General features: G+C 40.0%; 1 protein-coding gene across 4 annotated transcripts in view; it reads right to left on the bottom strand.

Annotated features, from left to right (window-relative positions):
- The window catches only part of ELMO1 (engulfment and cell motility 1), a 314,601-nt gene that overhangs the window by 41,310 nt on the left and 251,726 nt on the right, over positions 1-21,565 (bottom strand). The window lies entirely within an intron of this gene.

A 21,565-nucleotide genomic window follows, 5' to 3' on the forward strand; every position in this document is an offset into this window, starting at 1 on the left:
ACAAAATTCTAGTTTTCTTATAGAGTGATCACAGCAAATATAGCTTTTGATATAGGTTCAGACCTGCACTGCAATGAGGACGGCTGATGGGGGATCCTCGAGTTGTTGCGTACAATGCCAAGGTCCTTCTCTTCCCAGGGACAATCACCTGCCCTCCCTGAAGCAGTGTTCTTCATGCATCTGCAGCACACTGCTCATAAAACTCACCAAGTCCAAGTCAGTGAAAAATGTAGGTGGCAACTAAATGTCTCCCCAAACTATCTGCTGGCATTATTGACAGAGATAATACAGCAAGTTTGGTGTGAGCACTTCCTAATAATTAAATTGTTAAAAGTACAACCAATGTAGTGGAGCTACAACCTCTATTAACCAGGATGCAGCATCTTCTGTCAAGGAAAAAACTGACAGGAAAACAAGCCAGCGAATTCCCTAATAGCATACTGTCCTCAGAGCTCCTGAGTACTCAGCTGTCATATGGATACTGGTCCTAGATGCCCTGCACCTGCAGTAAGAGTTGGTGACCATCGGAGGCCAAGGTTGCAAACAGCTGCCAAAGCAGGGCAGCTTTTTTCCTATGTGCACAGCAGGCTCCAATGGTTGCAAAAGAGAAAGGCAGATATTTCAGAGGGCTTCAGTGAAGATAAGGAAGTCCTACCACTCTAACAGATTTTGCTCAGGCAGCAATGCAAGCCTAACTTCATCACAAGAGAGAAGAACAGTACAGCTCCCTGTGCATGTGGAGAGTCTTCACCTGGGCACAAGTTCACACACTTCCTCTACCAACAAAAAATCCCTGGTTTACACCCATTTCCAGTGCTTTCCACTGCTACAGGGTGCCTATCAAAATGAGGTAACAAGAAGAGAAATCAGGGGGCCAAACTGACCCCTGAAGTTACTGTAATCAACCTAGTGAGACCAGGAAACAATTCAGGTTCCTCAAGATTTATGCTCTTTCTACTCACCCACAAAGTAAGGTAAAACTTGAGGAGAGAGAAACAAACCAAAGGACTGAAAAGTAGTATTTATGTCCAGACAGAAACACCTGAGAAGTCCCACTGAACACTGGAATTAAGAACCTGGTGACTGTTTGTTCAAAATTCAACATATTCCAAGAGACAGAAAGCAGTGGTCGAAAACCCATCCATCAGAAGTCTACTGCATAGAACCCTTTCTATATGTATGTATAGGTCTAGCACATAAGAAGCTTCAATCTGGATTGCTGTTGCAATTCTTCAGATCATTTGTGTGATTTTTTTCATTATCTCAAATTCTTGTTCACAAAAACCATCCAGTAAAATCTATTTTGAAGTGCTTTTGTTATCAGGGGTTAGTTTTTAGGGCACTTTATCTACAGAAGCTGGATATCTCACTGGAAAAAAAAGCAGCCAACCAGATATAAAATTATCATCACCTCCTCCTCAAAGCACTTTAAAAGAAGCCTTATTTATTCTTGGATTTTTGGAAGACTGCAGCCCACATATTATTTGTCATGTTAATCTTTTTGGTCAATTTGTCATTTTAATTCCTTTTATTTTCCTGCTTGTGCCTCCAGACTCACTTCTTAAAATAAAGGAAGCCACAAACAAGGAATCATTGGACAAAGAAGGCATTCAGGAATATTTCCTCATTGGAAGACTAGAGCAACTTAGAGAATCAGTAAGAAATTAGCCAAATAATAGGATGGCCTGGAAAAAAAATAATAATACAAATAATCAATTTCTAGTGAGTTTTATATGCCATTCAGCAGAAAGCTGCCAATGACAACACCTCCATACATATCCTATTTATTATTAATTACAGCAAGTAGTGAAAAGAAGTGAAACTGAGGAAAAAAAAATCTATGTATGGATAAGAGACTTTCTATGGTAGGAAATACCTCCAGAGTGGTGGGTGATACCTACCAAACATATCCACAATATACTAACCTGTGAAGTTAAAATGCCCTCAGTTCCCAATAGATTTTGAGGAACAGGAAAAAGGTGTCAATTTAGACTGGATGAGTATGGGATGACCATCAAAGGAAATCTGTCAGGAAAGTGGATGTGGCTTCTGGGACGAGGGACAGAGACCACTGAATACACAAACTTCTCACCTGACCAAAAAGCTCCTTCTGCTTTCCTGTGTTTAGGCATCACTTGCTGCCCCAAACTGGGACCTGGGTGTCAAGGAGGGAGCACGAATCAACAGCCAAATACAGCTAAGCAAAAGGAGGAAAAAACCCTGTCTCAACAGACAGCTTAAAACACAGCTCTCTGAGCACAGCAACCAGAGCAGCCCGCACATGGAAGCAGCATCAGCAGCTGAAACTCTGGTAAGCAGATTCATGTGGGAGTTGTGCTCGCACCCGCTGAAGGGCTGTGGGCAGGTGGGAGGAACCTCACTTTGCTTGGGAAGGAAAGGCGACGAGAGGGAACAGGAGCCCTATTGTGATGTGCCTATGGTGGGGAACATAGAGGATGTAAATTAACATGCTTTTCCCTCTACAGTCTTCATGACTGACTAAAGAAGCCCGACGATGGATAGTATGACTGGGGCAGACTAATCTCAGGCTCCAAGTATATATTGCTAAGGCATATTATTATTTGGGCACAGTGCCTCTCAAGGAAGTGAGTCTGCAAGGGTCAGAGTGTCACAGCTGTAGTATGCCCCACATGCCTTTCCAGCCCCTGGATCTTTTACATTTGAATGGGGCATGCAGCAGCAGAGCCAGCAAGAGCCCTCCAAACATTTCTTCCCAGTACTGTGACTGTCAGCATTTCTAACCATAATGCCTGACAACCATTCCCCCTTAGTCAGAGATAAAATGTAGGGTCAACCTCCTCCTGCCTCAGCTCTCAGCTTGAGCAATCAAACTGCCACTACTCACTGCTTCTCCTGCAGTCCCAACTCCCTCCTCCCACTTCAAGAATTTGAGACACTAAGCACCTCCAGTACCTCTGACAACCTCACTCTTCCCAGACTACTGTTGTTATTGCAACTGCTTAAGAAATTCCCTCAACACCTTCCCCTACCTGGGAAAAGAAGGAGAAGGACTTTCCACTGTTCACAAGGATGCTGAAGGTTTGCAGGAGGAAAGGAATGGAAGTCAGCTGGAGCAAAAAGATCACTGCACAGTTCCCCATTGCAATGGAAACTCTGGCTCAAAGGAACAGAAAAGCACCCATGTGCTTGCAGACAGCAAGTACTTCTCGCAGGGCAGCACAGTATTGTGGCACTGAGGGCCAACCTCTGCCATGGGGCCAAGGCAGAGCCTTTTGATTATGGGCTCCCACAAGCAGCCCTCCCTTTGGCCAGACTAGCGGGACCTGTTATCTAAAGCTAGTTGTGTTTGTTGAGCCCTTTTACTTGCCTTGTCCTCCTTTGACACTGTGCTTTTCCAGATATACTTCGCTTATCTTTGAGCAAGAGTCACACTCGAAACACGACACACACACATGACGGTGCTCCTGTTGTTGCTCTTCTTCGTGTGCTCTTTTCTCCTACTTTAATATCAGAAAAGGCAAGCTGCTATTCTGAATGACTGTAGCATAAATTGGTGTGACAAAGATGTGTAGTTTTTTCCCTCCTAAACCATTAAGGAGCCCATTTTCAAATGCAAACCCCAATGTTTGGTGCAGACACTGGTTGTACATAACAAATGTGGCTGCAGCACTAAGACCTCATGTGGATGCCCTGCTGGGGAACCCCTGTCCAAAAAGGAGGTTCTCTTTGGTATGCAGAGAAAATCTCATTTCCAAGGACTGCAAAATATCTTATCCTAACAAATGAGCTCAGCAGAGTGTGCTGCAGATTTTTCCCTTAATTTTACATTTTCTTGGTGGAGTAAAGCAAGTTTTAGGCTCCACTGGACAGAAAATAGAATGCTAGACAGGACAGACAGCTTTCCATTTCAAAGAGCCAATAGACCTGCATATATAAAGGTATCTCTTTCAGACATACTAAATTCACTCAATTGAAGGAGCAGATGTTAAATTTCCAGTTTCCATCTAATCAAAAGTGAGAAAGGGGGAAAGTTTTCCACTCCTGAGATGCTCAAAGATTTGGCCAGCTGAGACCACTTCTGTAAACTTCAGACTACAATGCAAATGTGCCAAAGTACAGCTGAGAGGGAAATCTGCTCTGTGCAAGCACATTTCTCTCTGTATTTGTAGCTGTGCCCTACCGAAGCCAAGATGGTAGCTATGTAAAAGGCACAAGAATCATAGAATCATAGAATCAATCAGGTTGGAGAAGACCTCCGAGATCATCAAGTCCAACCCTTGATCCAACACCGCCGTGGTTACTAGACCACGGCACTAAGTGCCACATCCAGTCTCATCTTAAAAACCTCCAGGGACAGAGAATCCACCACTTCCCTGGGAAGCCCATTCCAATGTTTGATTACTCTCTCTGTAAAAAATTTTTCCCTAATATCCAACCTAAACCTCCCCTGGCACAGCTTAAGACCATGGCCTCTTGTCTTACTGATAGCTGCCTGGGAGAAGAGACCAACCCCCACCTGGCTACAACCTCCTTTCAGGGAGTTGTAGAGAGTGATGAGGTCTACCCTGAGCCTCCTCTCCTCCAGGCTGAACAACCCCAGCCCCCTCAGCCTCTCCTCATAGGACTTTTGCTCAAGTCCCTTCACCAGTCTTGTTGCTCTTCTCTGGACCTGCTCCAGCACCTCAATACCCTTCCTGAACTGAGGAGCCTAGAGCTGGACACAGCACTCCAGGTGTGGCCTCACCAGCACTGAGTACAGGGGAAGAATCACTTCCCTGGTCCTGCTGGCCACACTGTTCCTGATACAAGCCAGGATGCCATTGGCCTTCTTGGCCACCTGGGCACACTGCCGGCTCATGTTCAGCTTCCTGTCAGTCCAAATTCCCAGGTCCCTTTCTGCCTGGCTGCTCTCCAGCCACTCTGTGCCCAGCCTGTAGCGCTGCAGGGGGTTGTTGTGGCCAAAGTGCAGGACCTGGCACTTGGTCTTGTTGAACCTCATCCTGTTGGAATCAGGCCATCTCTCCAGCTTGTCCAGGTCCCTCTGAAGAGCCCTCCTGCCTTCCAACAGATCAACACTCCCCCCCAACTTGGTGTCATCTGCAAATTTGCTGATGGTAGACTCAATCCCCTCATCCAGATCATCAGTAAAGGTATTACACAGAACTGGGCCCAACACTGATCCCTGGGGGACACCATTAGTGACCAGCCACCAACTGGATGCAGCACCATTCACCATCCCTCTCTGGGCCCAGCCCTCCAGCCAGTTTCTAACCCAGTACAGAGGACCCCTGTCCAAGCCGTGGGCTGCCAGCTTTTTCAGGAGTATGCTGTGGGAGATGGTGTCAAAGGCTTTGCTGAAGTCTGGACAGACCACAACCACAGCCTTCCCCTCATCTACCAGGCGGGTCACCTGATTATAGAAGGAGGTCAGGTTGATCAGACAGGACCTGCCCTTCCTAAACCCATGAAGAACCAGCTTTGATGATACTGTTTTTCCCTACTCATAAATCTGCATGACTTTATCCACAGCACTGCAGCAAGCAGCTCCTGTTCTATTTTATAAAGACAACTGATTAAGTAATATTCCCAATATCTTTACTGGGATAAACAATAGCATTTTCTTTCACTTCCACTAGAAAGGAGTAAAACCCGCAAACAAAATTGGACATCAAGCCATCTCAAGAGAGGTGAAGACTCAGTCTGGGGCTTGTAACAGGTTTCCCATACAACAGAATATCAGAGCTTTAAGGTCCTCTCATCTCATAGCTCTGCAAGCCTAGAAACAAGGAGGTTAAGGACATTGCAAGAACAAGATTCCTACGTTTTAAGGGTTGACAGTGCTCAAGTCATACAGAATCAAAAGGTGTTAAAATGACAACAGTTTCAGCTATGGGAATGTTAAGTCATTCTTGCAGCTGTTTTACATCAGTTGAATTAATCTTTCTTTCCCTATGAGCCCTGGATGTTTGGACGAAAGGTTAATCAGTCAGACTACCTTTTAGTTGGAGGAATGTATTTTTATACTTCCTAATTCACTGCAGAAATAAGCTTTTTATAATACCTGTGCCCTTCACAGAGTGGTATTTAGATATTATAATCACTCCCATGAGTGGCCTGCATAATTAAACTGTGCCTTCATCCCTCCTGGACAGCAGGGCCATTGCAAGCTCATACAGACCACTTGCTGTTCTGTCACTTATCTTTTATACCCACAACACACAAAGAGTAGGAGGTAAAATTACATAGAATATGTAACTGAAGAAGAGATGAAAGGAAAAGGGCAAAGTGAGTTCAGCTAACTTAGGTGATGATCTACTTGCTCACCTATAGCTGCACCATTGCTGTGGGGCCCATCCCGGCACTGTATACCATGAGAACAAATGGCAATAAATATAGACAGTTTTATACACCTTGCAGGGCACAGTCATCATTTCACATGACTCCTTTTCCATGTGCTTAGGAAGTTCAAAAAATACCAAACGGAAGAGCAGCTTCCATCCTGATCTGTGCTGGAGCTTCCCCCAGCCGGTGGGGTAACCTGCACTCTGCTGTGCTATGTCTGAGGCCCCTGTAGCTGCACAAGGGTGAACTGAAAATGCCACTAAAGGGGATAACCACAGTTTAAAGATAATTAGAAGTACAGGTAAACCTTAATATGGCAAACAGGTGAAACATAGACATCCTTTTCTACACACAGAACTGATATCTCTGTGCTGGTTAACCAGTTACTACCTTGCTCATGCCCAGACACCATGCACTATTCTTAAGTCTATTCTTATTTGTCTTCTGGTGCCTTCTGCTCCTGTTTATGTGAGGTAGCATCACCAATGAAATCATTTCCCCATTCAGGCATGGGTCCCAACCTAACCTCTTTCAGTACCATTTACTTGTGCAGAAAAGCAGTCCTTAGATCAGTCCCAAGGGTTATTCACTCCTTTTGACCTCTTCCCTTGTAATTACCAGGGCTCCATAATAGACTTAACCATGGTCATACATCATTATTTGTGGCTGTCATTTACCCTACCTAGATCCATCAATACTAAATCCCCATCCTTAGGAAAGCTGGTGGCATTATCTTGGGTGCAGAAGGAAGTTTGGGAAATATGGCTGCTCGCTGGAAACTCGGAAAAAAGTCTCCAACAAGACGGTGCCACCAAGCCACCCTGATCATTGCAGCAGACAAATTACCTCCTGATTCATTCTGTCCCAACAAATGTTTGCAAGGGCTGCCAGGAAGCAGCCACATTTGTTTAATCAGAGCCTCTGGAAAATTAAACGCTTTTGATGCCTGTGATAGATATCACCTTCCTCCCTCTCTCTTGCTCTGTTCCCCAACCACAGTGCTAGAGCTGCTCTCCTCCTCTGCAGCACAGTGAAGAATGGAAAGCAGATGAACAATTCAGAGCCGATAAATCAATCTTGTTTTACTTATTCTTGCTTCCTCCTCAGCTTTCCTCCCACTGCTGTCCCCTGCCACACAAATACACATACATATAAGTACTGTCTCAGCTAGGTCAGTATTTTTCTTTCTCCTTTTGTCCCATGGTACATAACAAATTAATCTCATTAGTATCAAGACTCCCACCACGCCTTCTGCACTCTGGCTGGTGCTACATCACCTGGGTTCATACTGGCCTCTTGTGAACTGAACTCCCACTGCAAAGGATGCAAAGGACAGTTATGAATTTTAGAATATACCCATGCCTCTTTCTAAATAGATTTTTCTTTCAAAAACATGATGTTCAGATAAGATTAATCAAGGAAGACCCACACAGGGAAGAGCTAATTAAAAGGTTTTTCCCCACTCTCTTTGGTAAGAAACCCGGGGAGTGACAACTGGCCAATTTGATTGCAGAATACACCCTGCAAGGTGCTGGTACACAAAACTACCACAGTGAGATTGGTTATGAATTCTGCTTGGTTTCTAGTTGTAGACTAAATAATTATTTGCTGTTAAAAGATAAGTAGTTGTTTGCTCTTCCTTGGGTGTTAAAAAAGTATTAGCAAAAAAGAAGTATCCTCCTCAAACCTCCTAGTAACAGCTGGAACCTGGATCTGGGCAGAGAGAATCACAGTACAGACACAGCTCAGAAAGGAAAGGTTTTTGTTGCTTTTTCCCTTTTTGAAGTGAGGAAGATGAGACTGATCAGGATTCACAACTTGGTACATAGCTATTCACAGCTGATGATAGAGATGCTTGTTTCTGTCAATACAGAACCCATCCTGTAGGTTTTTACAATGTTCATCTGCTGGTTTGCTATGCCTCTGTCTTTGCTTTTTTTAAACATACTTAAATTGCTATCATGCTTCACAAAATTATAGTTTAAAAAAAAAAGAGGTCGTTTTCATACATGCCCAGAGCACTCTAATTCAAAAAGGATTTTATAGCCATTTTTACTGTGAGAAAGCTGTTAAGAATTCCTCACAAATTAAAGGAATGCATGGATTGGTTCTTTCTGTACAACCTCAAATGTGTCAGAGCAGTGAAATAAATTATGCTATTTCAGACATATCATGTTGTGTTATTTTTGGTAGTTCCCAGCAGTTTGGTAAAACAGGAAATGCAAACCACCACCATGAAAAGTTCTGTTACACTTTCTATAATCGGTATCACACATGGATTTTTGCCTAGTGATGACGGTATTTAACATCTCAGGTATTTGGTAGCCATGCTTATTTTATTGTGGTCACCAGAAACATCTGCAATAGCAAAATACTTCCATTCAAATAGGAGCTAATATGGAACTTGGGAATGTGACTTTTTAAATGTGTCAGGGAGCTCAGAAGTCTGTATATTTATAATTGTAAAAGTCATATTAACAAATGTATCAGTGGGCACTGGTAGGGGCACTTAGTTGGCTCCCTTGCTTTCATGCTCTGAAATCTCTCCTGAGTGGAGCGGACTTGCTCCTGAGCCAGAAGTTCCAAAACCTGATGCTCACTAGCAATTATACATGTTATATACCAAGCAGAATTGTGCAGTCTTCCTAGCCATAAGCACAGAAACAGGAGTAAAGAGTAAATGAAAATCTTATTAGGAAGCAAGTACCCATAGCACAGAGAGATATTCATTGGGTAAACCAGTGCAATCTTAATGGAAATTTTAGAGGAGGACTGCCCTATTTGCTAACGTTTTCTGCTGCAACTGCTGTGATACAGCTGGCAAAACTCCCTTTTGGAGTAAATAAGCTCAGCTCCATTGAGTATAATTAAGGGTATTAATTTATTCCAACAAAGTTTTGTCCATCTTATATCTGGATGAGCCAGATGCTATATATGTATACATTATAAGCAACCACACTGAGGGGAAACCCTAGGGCATAGGCCTCAGGACTGTGTTTTATCTTTATGCTTTTAACAGGAATGCTGCATCAAATATAGCTTGTCATAAGAGTTCCTCTTTTTTCTTGTCCTTATCTGAACTCAGATTATTCCTGACAGATGAATGAGGTGAGCACCTTCTTTTGCAGCAACTATTACTGTCCAGCTATGGCCAATATTGCAGAGTGCTGTGGCCAAACGCCCATCTCTATTACAGGACAGTGTCCAAATTTTGCTCTGTAGCTTGAGAAAAACATAGTACAGTGCCTAATAAACCTTTTTACTTAATTTTCTTGTATTTTAATGTATTATAACAGTTGCAATAACCTCATTTCACTTTCTTCAGTTCTAGTAATTTGATATACAAGGTTCAGAGCCTTTCAGTTCAGACAGAACCATTAGATCATCTAGTCTGAACCATCTCATAGTAACATCTGACTTAGACAGGCAGACACTGAGAGGTGTCAGGGAGACTATTTTATCAGTCTTTATATCTCCATTAATTTGATTTTAGAAATAACACTTAACAACCTATAATGGGCCTTCTGCAGCTGTATTCAACAGAAGCAAATTGGCAAAAATGCATGAAAATTGGGGAAATTACAACAAAACAGAACAAATGTCACATTCTCACTAAGGGACTGGGGAAGAGGTTTAATGCTCCTAAGCAAATTTCCCTCTTTCTCTGTTTGAGATCCATCTCTCATCCATGTATATCTACAAATGGACACGTCTTCCACTAGACAAGGCCAAGACTGTTGCATCTGTTGCATCTTACAGCTGGCTCCATGTCTCAAGTTGTACATGAGGCAGTTTCTGAGGAATTCCCTCCTCCCTAGTCACAACTGTCTGCAAAAAGAACGGAGTTCACCTTCAACGAGAAAAAAAGCCATTTTGTGGCTACATTTCTGCAATATTTATAATTATTTCTGCAATATTATAATTATTTATAATATGACTTTCCTTTCCCATGTGCAATAGTATAACTAACCTGAAATCAACTTAAAAGTGATTTTTTGGCATAATTGGGTTTTTTTTAAGACAATTAATGACAGGTTGTACTGCTGGTTACTGAAGGTCATTAATTTTTGCTGTGAATGTAGGAAATATGTCCAGATATTTACCTATAGTACAAATTACAGAAATGATAATCAGAAAGGAACTAATGCATCTCTAAACACATGCACATATAATATACAGGGCCCAATTTAGATGCTTTTTAAGCCTTAGCCATAGGTGGGAGCGCATTCATGCTGAAAGCCGGGTATTACTGTGGGAACATATTGAAGATACAGATGCTGCCTTAGGCAGCCCTTCTTCCCACGCAAATCCTCCTTTGCCAACACTTCGATCAGTCTGTGTGGATGTAAGGTGCTGAGATAGAGTAATGCAGGCTCACACACGCTTCTTGTGTCTGCTTCAAGCTTGCACTGCAATGCTCTTCTCCCTAGTCTTTGCCACAAAAGTGGCAAGGTATGTTTTCACAGGTTAGCTAGTTTCTGGGGTTTTGAAGGATTGTAAAATGAAGTTCAAAATCCAAAATCGAGTTAGCTGCAATTTTTCTCTACCCATCTGCAAATGCATTAAGTGGTGGTGTGAGCCAAGTCAGAGAATGATCATTACATGAGTGGCAGAGAACATTTGAAACTGCACATGGAAGAATGTAGGTCCTGAGCTTGATGGTATAATGATGTACTTGAACTGTGGTATTCTGACAAGAACAAGACAAGAAAACAACAAAAGCTCTTGCAAATTCCTAGTCATGATTTGTCAAATTTTTTAAATGCCCAGAAACAAAAAGGCGCATGCGTGTTTGTATTTCCTGATGTAGGTATGCCATCCAATCTGCCACATTGAAATCTGCTGTCTCTGCATCTACCCTTGACATATGTACTCCAGTTGTCTTTTTTTTATTATTTTTTTCTAATATTACTTTTTCAGTGTGATTTTCACTCTTCAGATATCAAACATACTGTCTATATTCTTACCCTTCTTTCTCAATTGAGCTTTCCAAGACTGTTTCTGGAGTTAATGGAATCCAAAAAAGAATGCTGTACTGCAGTGCCAAGAAACTGACTCCTTGAAATTTTCACCCATGTATTGTATCTAACAGCTCAATGACTATTCCATAAGCTTGCCAGGGAGATGGGTGCACAACCTCTTTTCCCACACCATCATTCCACAGTTCAGTTTCTGCCAACCACACAGAACACATGAGAAAGAGAGAACTCTCTACGGCACTTTCTTGTTACTTATGCAATGGCATGTTACCACACGTGCTGACTACCTTGTAAGCAAGCAAGATACTTCCACACTGCAAAGACTTGTAGTCTAGATAAGGCAAACAGTACAATGCGACATACTCATCTGGAAAGAAAAATCACAAGGCTGTGTAACAGCTCCATCTGTCTCTAAGGCACAGAGTCCTCACCTCAACTGTTATGACTCTCCCTCTACACGTGGGATATTATAGAAGCTGCTGGGTTTTGTAGAGAGAGTGGAGCCCAGCAAATGTTCAACCTCTCAGAAGACTGAATTTTGTGGAGTCCTGCAATGAGTTCAGACCATAAACTCATTACAAATATTAAAGAGAATAGGTTTCAGTTTATGAAAATATCAGCTAAAAAAAAATAAATATAAAAAATGTATGTGTTTGGGAGGGCAGATGAGGAGAGGCCTTGAACCACTGTCCTTGCTCATACTCAGTGTAGCACACGCTGTCAACCATCAGTCACTAGAGTACAGTTTTGACTCCACTGAATCACCTCTTATAGCCAACAACTAGCCTTTCAAATGGTCAACTTCCCAAACAGCAATTAAGGATTAAAATTCAGTAGAGAGGGAAGATAGATGCAAATCAATATTTCTTATTTCTTTATCTTCTTGAAGAATTCTTTCTTACTAAACTTGTATTACTTTGAGTTCCCCTAGGGAAGATCTCTACTGTCACATTCCAGAAATCAACTAAGCATCCCTATGTTTCTTGCTACTCTTGAAAGGATTTTGTGGATCGAGCTTACAATTGACATGGATTGCATACAACAGCTTTCTATTGTGTTCCCAGTTCTACAATCCCTGGGAATAGTTGTTTGAATCTTGTTCAGATAGCATGAATGGAAAGCACATGCTGGTTCTGCAGCTGATAGATATGCTTCTTGCTTAGTGACTCAGGTACAAGAGGCTTGAAAACTTTTACCTTTCTTCATAGACAGTGAGTCCTTTATTCAGAGTCCTTTACATAGCCTGATATCCACTCTAGTGCTCCACATTGTCCATCTCTTTTGACAAATGAAGCAGATTAGCAAACACTCCTTATTTGCCAATTTGAGGAATTCTGTCCTGCAGCTCTCTGGTCTCTAAGCCCCACATATCGGCTTTGTGTAGTTTCCCATGACTGCATAGCCTGAACTCAAACACAGGCACACATTTCTAAGCTGTTAGCTTACAAAACCACATCAAAACAGAACCTTGGAGAAACTAAACCTCTGTCCCTAAAGGCATCATCATTACAATTCACCCGGTAACGACATAAATTACAACCAAGATTGGCCTGCTGGGAAATGGAGTGTTTTTTACATCCATGTTACTTGGGACACTGATCTACTTTAAATGTCACTGAAGACTAACTTAATACATCATGCTGGAGGGCAGCCTTCCCATTGGTAAGACACCTTCTGCCAATAAGTGCTGCCATACCTGAAATGAGAGTAGAGGACTGTGCTCTTCCTGGATCAAGCCAGTATAAAGAGCTGTCATAGAACAGAGGGAACATATAACCTGGAACAAGCAACTAAAATTCATAATGATCAAAAGGGCAAATCTTTCGCTCAAATTCACCCAGCCAGTCTTGTTTTTAAGACTACCAAGGAAACTAAAGGAATAAGACTAACCAGAAAATTAAAGGAGTTTATTTGAACGAATTGGTGCCCAAATGCTTTTGGCACATAAACAGTCTATGGGAAGAATAATTGGGAAGATATAAATGAAAACAGAAGCAAATAACCTTTCAGCTAAATACTAGAAAAATAGTGTCAGGCTGTGGAATCACCTTCCAACGTAAATGGAAGAAATAGCCTAGGCTATTTAAAAATTAGCTGGACAAATCACATGCTAAGTTTCATGCTCACCGACGACCCAAAAAGTCTTTTGTCATCCACAGTGGACATTATTCTGTTCCAATTACAGATGTAAAACGTATTAAGCTTAAGTAAAAATGTCATTTATTATATCCTACTTTGGGTGCATCACTTATCTAATGGGATGTCTCCTAGGAAAGCAATTTAGTAGTGCAGCCAATAACACTGTCTGCAGTTTAAATGGACAGAATTAGCATAAATTCAACTTAATAGGGGCACGTTTAGCTAAGACCAAGTAATTGTGCTACATCACAGCAAAATTCTACAATCTTGAAGTTTTATAACCACTAAATGAGACCATAGGAAAAATGCATATATGAAATACCTGAATAACAGAATGGGTGGGTTTAAGCACAGTGGTTTATTTTTTCATTGCTATCACATTCTGTTGCTATTCGAGGTTTTTTTAATGGCCCCTTCACTTAGTTAGTATGGGTACTTATCAGAATAAGCAACTTTCCAAGTACTTGTACATACTGTTCCACTACCATACAGAAACCCATGCCTTGTTATCATCTAGCACTGGAAAACAGGTGGTGGATGGCTGCTTTACTTCAAAATCTCCCAAAAGCATTTAGATTCTGATACAATTGCTTCTAGTAATCCTTGCTAAATAACAGAAAATGACCTTATTATATATTGCAGATTTTCCCCCTCCTCCGCAAGATGATACAGTCAACCAAAAATTAATCTGCCAGCCTAGAGATCTAGACAAATGCTATTACTTTTTGTAGGTAAAAGAAGAGGTCCAAGCTTTGTTAAAGGACATGAGCAATCCATTAAGAATAGGTAATCTAGAACCCATAGAAACACGTTACTGCAAGAATGAGTCAGGCAGTAATCATCACAACATACTTATAAATAGCACAGAAAAGCATTAATTCAAAATGAACTTCTCACCTCATAAAGTTATGAACAGAGCAAGTCATGTGGCAGGGAGTTGGTTTGTCTGTTACCCGTCTCCTATGCCAATTCTTGATGGAAATAAGTTCATCATTATAGGAAACTTTTCTTCTAATCTTAGATGTGGCAGACTCCCTACAGTTACCTTTCAGTTGTCAATGTGTCGGTTGCTAGTCTAATTCTTATACCACTTCCTCAAGAATATGACAGCCATCAGCTCACTCCATGAATGACTACATGATCTCCCTTGGGTTCACTATTGAATAAACCTGTATTTGTCCACCAGACAAATACCTGATATTCACCAGCTAGAGTAGTATTTAAAGCACCTCCTCGGTCTAAGTGATAAAAAAGAAATTTCATCATCTACCTTGGTTACCCACAGACTGAATAGTTGGCTGCCATATTCCTGAAGAAGAGGAGGTATAATAAGTAGGTTAAATGAGTGAGGGGGAAGGTATACAGATATAAAAGGGATCTGTAGCAGCAACTTAATACCTTCCCACACGGAACAAGAATTTGTAGCATCAGTACATACCATTTAAAAGTTCAGAGTAGGAACTGGAACCATTTAACTGAATCACTACAAAATCACAGCGACTAAGTAATCAATTCTACAAAAGTGTACACTCAGAAGTGTGTACAGGCTCCATTTCACTGGTTGCATCAAGCTTTTTTCAAGTGCTGTACTCTGTATTCACCTGTTTTTCTCCATGCATGAAAATTATGATAACTCAGAGCACACAGAAATAGGTCAGAGGCAACAGATGTCAAGTGCCAAAGACCCTGTTCCATAGTCCATTTTAGGAATATATATAAAAAATACGGCTTAATTTACCAGAGATGTAGAGAAGCTAATTGACCATGTTTAGGACACCATAGATCAACCAAACTGTTTTAATTCAAATGCTTGAGTTCACATTTAAAAGCCTACCTTTAGTTTAGTGTGTAAACCCAGGAAACACCGAATATTTCTTTAGCGTTATAAACTACCCTTGAAAGGTAGTTATAAACTACCGTTTTTACCACTTAGCTTCTGATGGGTATCTGTCTGCTGAGTTTCTATATTACTTCAGCATTTTTTTTTCATAATTATTTTCCAAAGCAAGGTGATCAATCTTTAGTAGCATATTTGTACAAAAATTCAATCAGCTCATGATAGTTAGATTTACATGGTTTAGGACATAATTTAAGCATTTAATTCTTCCAATTCATATTAGATTTTAATAAAAGACCATGTCTGAAAAATCAGGGTTTTATCCAGATATGATTCAAAACATCCTGAAAATACCTGCTTTTAAAATTGTAATCATGAAATATTTTACAATTACTTTGTAAGGAAGGAGAAAACAAAGTGTGTGTGTGTGTACATCTGTATGTGTGGTCATACTTGTGTGAAATGCATCTTTAAACCCCCTGCCATGAGAACTCTGAACACATTATTTACTCATCCCTCAAAAAATCACATATCCTGGTACATAGGAAGTTAGTCACTCCAGAGAGGAACATGAGGTACCATACTGTGAGCTGTATTTAAAATAAAATGTGTTCAACTGTTTCTATTATAGTACTATCAGTATCTTGGGCAAAAGTAATTTAACTGGGTGAAGCAGAATTGGAAACAGTACTTGGAACTATTATTTGAAAGAACAAATACACATTCCTGTTTTTATTCAGAGTTTAAATAGCACTCATGAATGAAGCCAGCAGGCAGGTGAAATTATTTTCTTTCAAATAATAGTTCCAAGTACTGTTTCCAATTCTGCTTCACCCAGTTAAATTACTTTTGCCCAAGATACTGATAGTACTATAATAGAAACAGTACTTGGAACTATTATTTGAAAGAAAATAATTTCACCTGCCTGCTGGCTTCATTCATGAGTGCTATTTAAACTCTGAATAAAAACAGGAATGTGTATTTGTTCTTTCAAAAATGTTATGAAGAGTTACCTCCGCTGAGGTTTCTCTTAGGCTTCAAGTAATTACAGACAACACAGAATTAAGGTATGTCCTTATTCCATGCCCCTTTGTCTTGAAATTCCAAGCCTGCCAAGTTCCACCAGGAAAATTACCAGAGAATAAGGATTTTTCCATTTCCAATTAGTTCTTCAAAGAGCAGCACTATGAAAAATAAAGGGGAAGAAGGATGATCTCAGTTATCCACCAGTGTAAGGTCTGCTGACTGCAGCAGGAAGAAATGAACACTAAAGCTGGGCACCATTCACCTGTCTTCTCAAAGCAGCTGGTACACAAGAATCAGCTGAATTGACTGAGCTCGTGACTTAAAGCTTCATCCATCTGAAATCCTGATCCTGGTAAAGTCCTCTAGAAGTCAGGACCTAGCTTCTGACAACAGACAAAACTAAAAGATCAGCCCCCATGCCTCAGAAAGAGTATGATCAAGAGATAAAGTGAGGCCAGAGAACACTGATGGCAGTCATCCATCCACAGAGGTTATTGAAAACAGCAGGTTTTTCAGGATGTCCTAAAAATTCGTGTACTAGCACCTCAATGCCTTGAAAAGGTTGTGCAAGAAACAAAGAGGAAAAGAAAAGTTGAAAGCAATGTCTGATCGCCTGTTGACCCCTCCATGCGGCAGCACAGAAAAAAGCCTTTGTGACTTATGTATGGCTATATAATTTCCTGTTCGAGGAGTTTTGCAAACATTATACTTAGAATTGAAAGGAAAAAACCTGAGGTGAACGTTTTCCTGTGAACAAAGGGACAAAAATTTTCTGCACCTGGGTGATAACCTACACTAGTTACCAGTTATGCTAAAATTCCTATTAGCTGCCTCTCACAAGGCCCCACATCACCATCCAAATACATATTTCCCACTGCCTTTCCTAATGTTTTTAGTCTTTAACTGAAGGCCTTCAAGTCACTGCCTTCTTGTAGAAAAAAAAAGCCCCCTGAAAGCCTTCAAATACTGTACCCAAGATAAAAATAAGATGAGCAGCTGAACATACCTGTCAAATCCACGACATGCAAATTCAAACAAACCTAAACTTAAGCAGACAAACAAATGCATGCCAATCTGTGTGAAACACTCACTGGATTGTTCAGATGGTGCCTTTACACTACAGAATATTGCCCTCTGGACTTCATACAGAAAAAGGAAAGCTATTAAAATTCAAAGGAAAGCTAGATTTGTTTTTCCCAGTTGATGAATTTGTTGAAAAAGTGACCTTTTAGCTCAGTTTCCCAGAGGTGTGAACATTTTTTCCATATTGTTGATATATGTGCCAACTTAAAGTAAGTTATACACAGTAGGTGTTCCTAGAAATATGAAAACCTCAGAGTCTGGTTGGACAGCCATTTGAAAACAGATTGCTGAAGGGGAAAGAGACATTGCTAGTTCCTCCTCTAGAAAGGCTCTCTCTTTCATTTTTTTTCTAATTATATGTCTCTATTGACATCAGACTTCCAAAGAAATAATGGAATTAAACTATCATATAGGTTTAAATACTAAATATCTTCATTAATTCTTTTCTTCCATGTTGTGCTTATAATGCCTAGACCTAGTGTGTAACAAACTAATTTAAAATAATCAGAGGTCACGTTCCTTAGTTTCGATAAGTTTTCTCAAAAATCTGTTTACCTTGGCAGTAATTTTGAAGGATGAGAAATATGCAGTTTTAACAGTAATATCAGTGAGGCTAACTATGCCACTGAGTCCTGCAGGCTTGTATTCACCTATTGAGCCATGAAGAGCATTGGTATTAATACAGGTCACATATGTACACTTCCTTTAACGTATCAATACACCACCTTTGTCAATGAAAGAAACGCCATCATGAAGGAGCACAGTGCCTATGTTTTTGCATGGAGGTCACAGTCTTCAGAACACTGGAAGGTTGAAGATACATGTATCTTAGCTTGACTTTCTGGAGCATCCAGAGAAAGTCACCTTCTAAGGATGATTTGCTTACTCTGCCCACATTTGATAAAAAAACCCATTTTGAAACAGAGACTGTAGCATGCAACTTCTAGTTGCATAATCTAGTCCATAAGCATCTACATCACATAAAAACTCCAGAAGACTTAACAGACACCAGATTCCAGATTTGCCCTTTATCTTCTTTCCAAACATCTTTATGTATCAGGCATTGTGCCTAAATATTTTCCTTTTTTCTTTTGAAAAAAGTGTTTTTCTTCTTTGGGATGTTATTAGGATTCAACTAATATTTGTATCTCAGTATTTTTCTTATGTATAAAAAAAAGACCAAAAACTATGTAAAAAAGAGGTCAACCCACATCAATATTTCTGTCATTCATTATCCAGATATAGGGCAAGAGCACACTACACACAAGAAATGTAGGTCAAAGACTCATCACTGCACATGCTAACAAAATAAATAACAATGATGTTCCATTTACATAGTTTAATCTTCTTTCTTTCAGAAAAAAAAAGCCATAAATAAAGGATAAGAGCCAGTCCGGGATTTAAATCTGCACAAGTAAGTAACTTATTATGCAGCATTGTGGCAGCATGGAGTACTTTAGAGAAGTAATTAAATGTTAAATAATGGGACTCAGTAATATCCAAAATGGGTGCTTCTTCATGTTGGAATGAAGAAAGGGATGTGATTTCTCCTTGCTGATCATATGTAGGATACTGCACTTTGTAAAAGAAACTGGTGAAAAAATCAGAAGCCCAACTAAAGAAGAGCTTTGTCCAAGTAATGAACATAGAGTAAATATTATCTGCATATTGAGAAATACATAGGAAAAATGTTTCTGTAAATAAATTGTAAAGAGGTAGTGGAACACTTTATGCTCTTATCCTCATTTGTGATTGAGCAAGTAGGTATTGAAAGTAAAAATAGCCATTTTTCAGCTCCAACTAGGCAAAAGCTCATCTCTCAGTTCTGCTATTGCTGTGCCCATGGCAACATTTACCAATACATGGGCAGATTAGTGATTAACCAAGGAAAACATTAGCTTACTGTAACACGACATGTTTTGACAGAGACATGAAAACTCATTGGCTCAAGAAAATACTAGAAAGGATGTACAGGTCTATCGTTAACATATATTCATATACAGTACTACACATATATGTGGAGTCAGTATACACTGCAATTTAAACATTAATTCTTGCAATATGTTTGCTTCAATTATCAATAGATGACATTTGTATATTTTTAACTGACAATTTAGACATTCCTTTAAATGTGAGAGTTTGACTTAAAATCATTCACAATGAATATTATCCCCTTTTTTCTCTCTTAGTTATTCTGATCTCACAGTCAAAAACTAGGAGCAACTTAAGGAACATAATGCTGAAAAACCAATGAAATTAATTTAAAATCTAATAACTGCTCTGCACCAGCATAGGCACATATACTGTGGACAGGCTTTTACGATCCTCTAGGTAACCACATAGAGCATAGAGGTTCACTTTCTACCTTTTAATTTTATTCAGTGCTCTTGTCCAACACTTTGGAGGCTCCTATCTACCTTAACATTGTAATTCCAAACAATCTTTGTCATAGTTATTACAATAACATTGCATCCAACACTGCTGGCTCTGTATTGTTGAATAACATCTATTAGAAAACACAAACACATCTCCTAAAACTAAACCAAACTAAAACAAAAACCAAAACCAACCAAACAAAAAAACCATTCAGAGAAGGCTGCAAATAGCTATGAGTATCCTGAGACAAGCAGGTAGTTACCCATGTAAACAGTCCACATCACCAACAACAGAGTTATTAGAATTATTATCAGCTGAAGCTTTGACTGGCTGCTGGGAATACTTTGACGTTGCTTTCTTTGAACACACAACTCTTCCCTCTCTTCCCCCAGGTCAGGTTTAAGAAAAAAAGACTGCAATAACAATACAGTGAAAACGTTGCAAACTGTACTTCAAATGAGAGAGCAAGGAAACAGTAGCTCACAGGTCACTAATGTACAAGGTCACTGGTATAAGGCAGTGACAACTGGCATCACTTTGTATTATGCTCTTACAGGATGCCCTTTTTCTCCCCACTTCCTTCTCTAAGCAGACACAAATTGGTATTTTATTCCTCTGTTGAATCTGTGACATGAGATATGAGATTTCAAAACAGAGAATGGACTCTGTTTTCAGGGACAGCTTGAAATAAAGTATTTATAGTAAAACAACATATTTATATCACACGAGAGAGAAAAATCTAACAAAATGCTTGAAATGTATTCAGCATTGAAACTTTTAGCACATCATATTCAGATCAGTTAGTAGTTTGCATATCTCATTACATGTATCTAGCTGTCAAAGATGAATTCAGCATCTAAAATCACAAAGTTCTGGAGAAGCTGACGGCGATAGTGGTAGGACACAGATATCTTAGTGTCAGTATGACACTTTATGTGTGGGCCTCAGTTACAACCAGAATGGGCAACAGCCACACACACACGCGAAGAAAGATTGTTGACCTAGAATCCTAGGATCATAGAAAATCCTGAGTTGAAAGGGACCCACAGGACAGGCCCAAGAATCACACCATGTGCCTGAGAGTATTGCCCAAACGCTTCTTGACCTGTGCTTTTATTTGTGAATTTGTTGACCTACAGCTCAGAAGGCAAGGTTCTTTCTGGCTGTTGTTTCAGCATATCAAGGTAGGATTTTAGTATGGGGAAAGAACAGCTTTGGATGGAACAATGTAACCTCTTTTACAAGATACACTGGGATACCTTACTCAATACTTAAAAATGCTTTACAAAAACGAAGGCAAAAGATATGCAGACTTTCCAGAAATTGCTAGCATCTATCTCCGTCAGCCCAACAACGTTCTGTAACTCTGGCAGAAGTCTCTTCTTGACAACTTCTTATGCCCTACTACTTATAAATTACCTAGTCTGCATAGAGTTTTGTACTTTGCGTAATAGTTTAAGTAATGTCAGTTATCTAAAAACATTCTAAGGTATTTGTATGGTCCATTTCACAGCCCTGTTTTTCCTGTGCTTCTCCCATAAAAGATTCTTGGTCTATCTTGGGAAAAATCCTTTCTCATTTGCCTACTCTCATTTTTTCCCAAAACTGAGACAGAATCATGTCAAGCCTGAATTTTATGTAAGCACATAACCCTTGATTTATAATTTTCATTGACTGAATTGTCTTTTCTGGTAATCATTTAAAACCCAGGCAGAAATAGGACTAATAAGCGGACCTAGGCCTCCATCCAGGCAAGCACTCAAAAGTGCCACTACCTACCTGAAATTTGTGGGACAGATCT

The sequence above is a fragment of the Neopelma chrysocephalum genome, unplaced genomic scaffold (assembly GCF_003984885.1).
Source record: "Neopelma chrysocephalum unplaced genomic scaffold, ASM398488v2 Primary Assembly neopelma1_26, whole genome shotgun sequence".
In the NCBI taxonomy this organism is placed as follows: domain Eukaryota; kingdom Metazoa; phylum Chordata; class Aves; order Passeriformes; family Pipridae; genus Neopelma; species Neopelma chrysocephalum.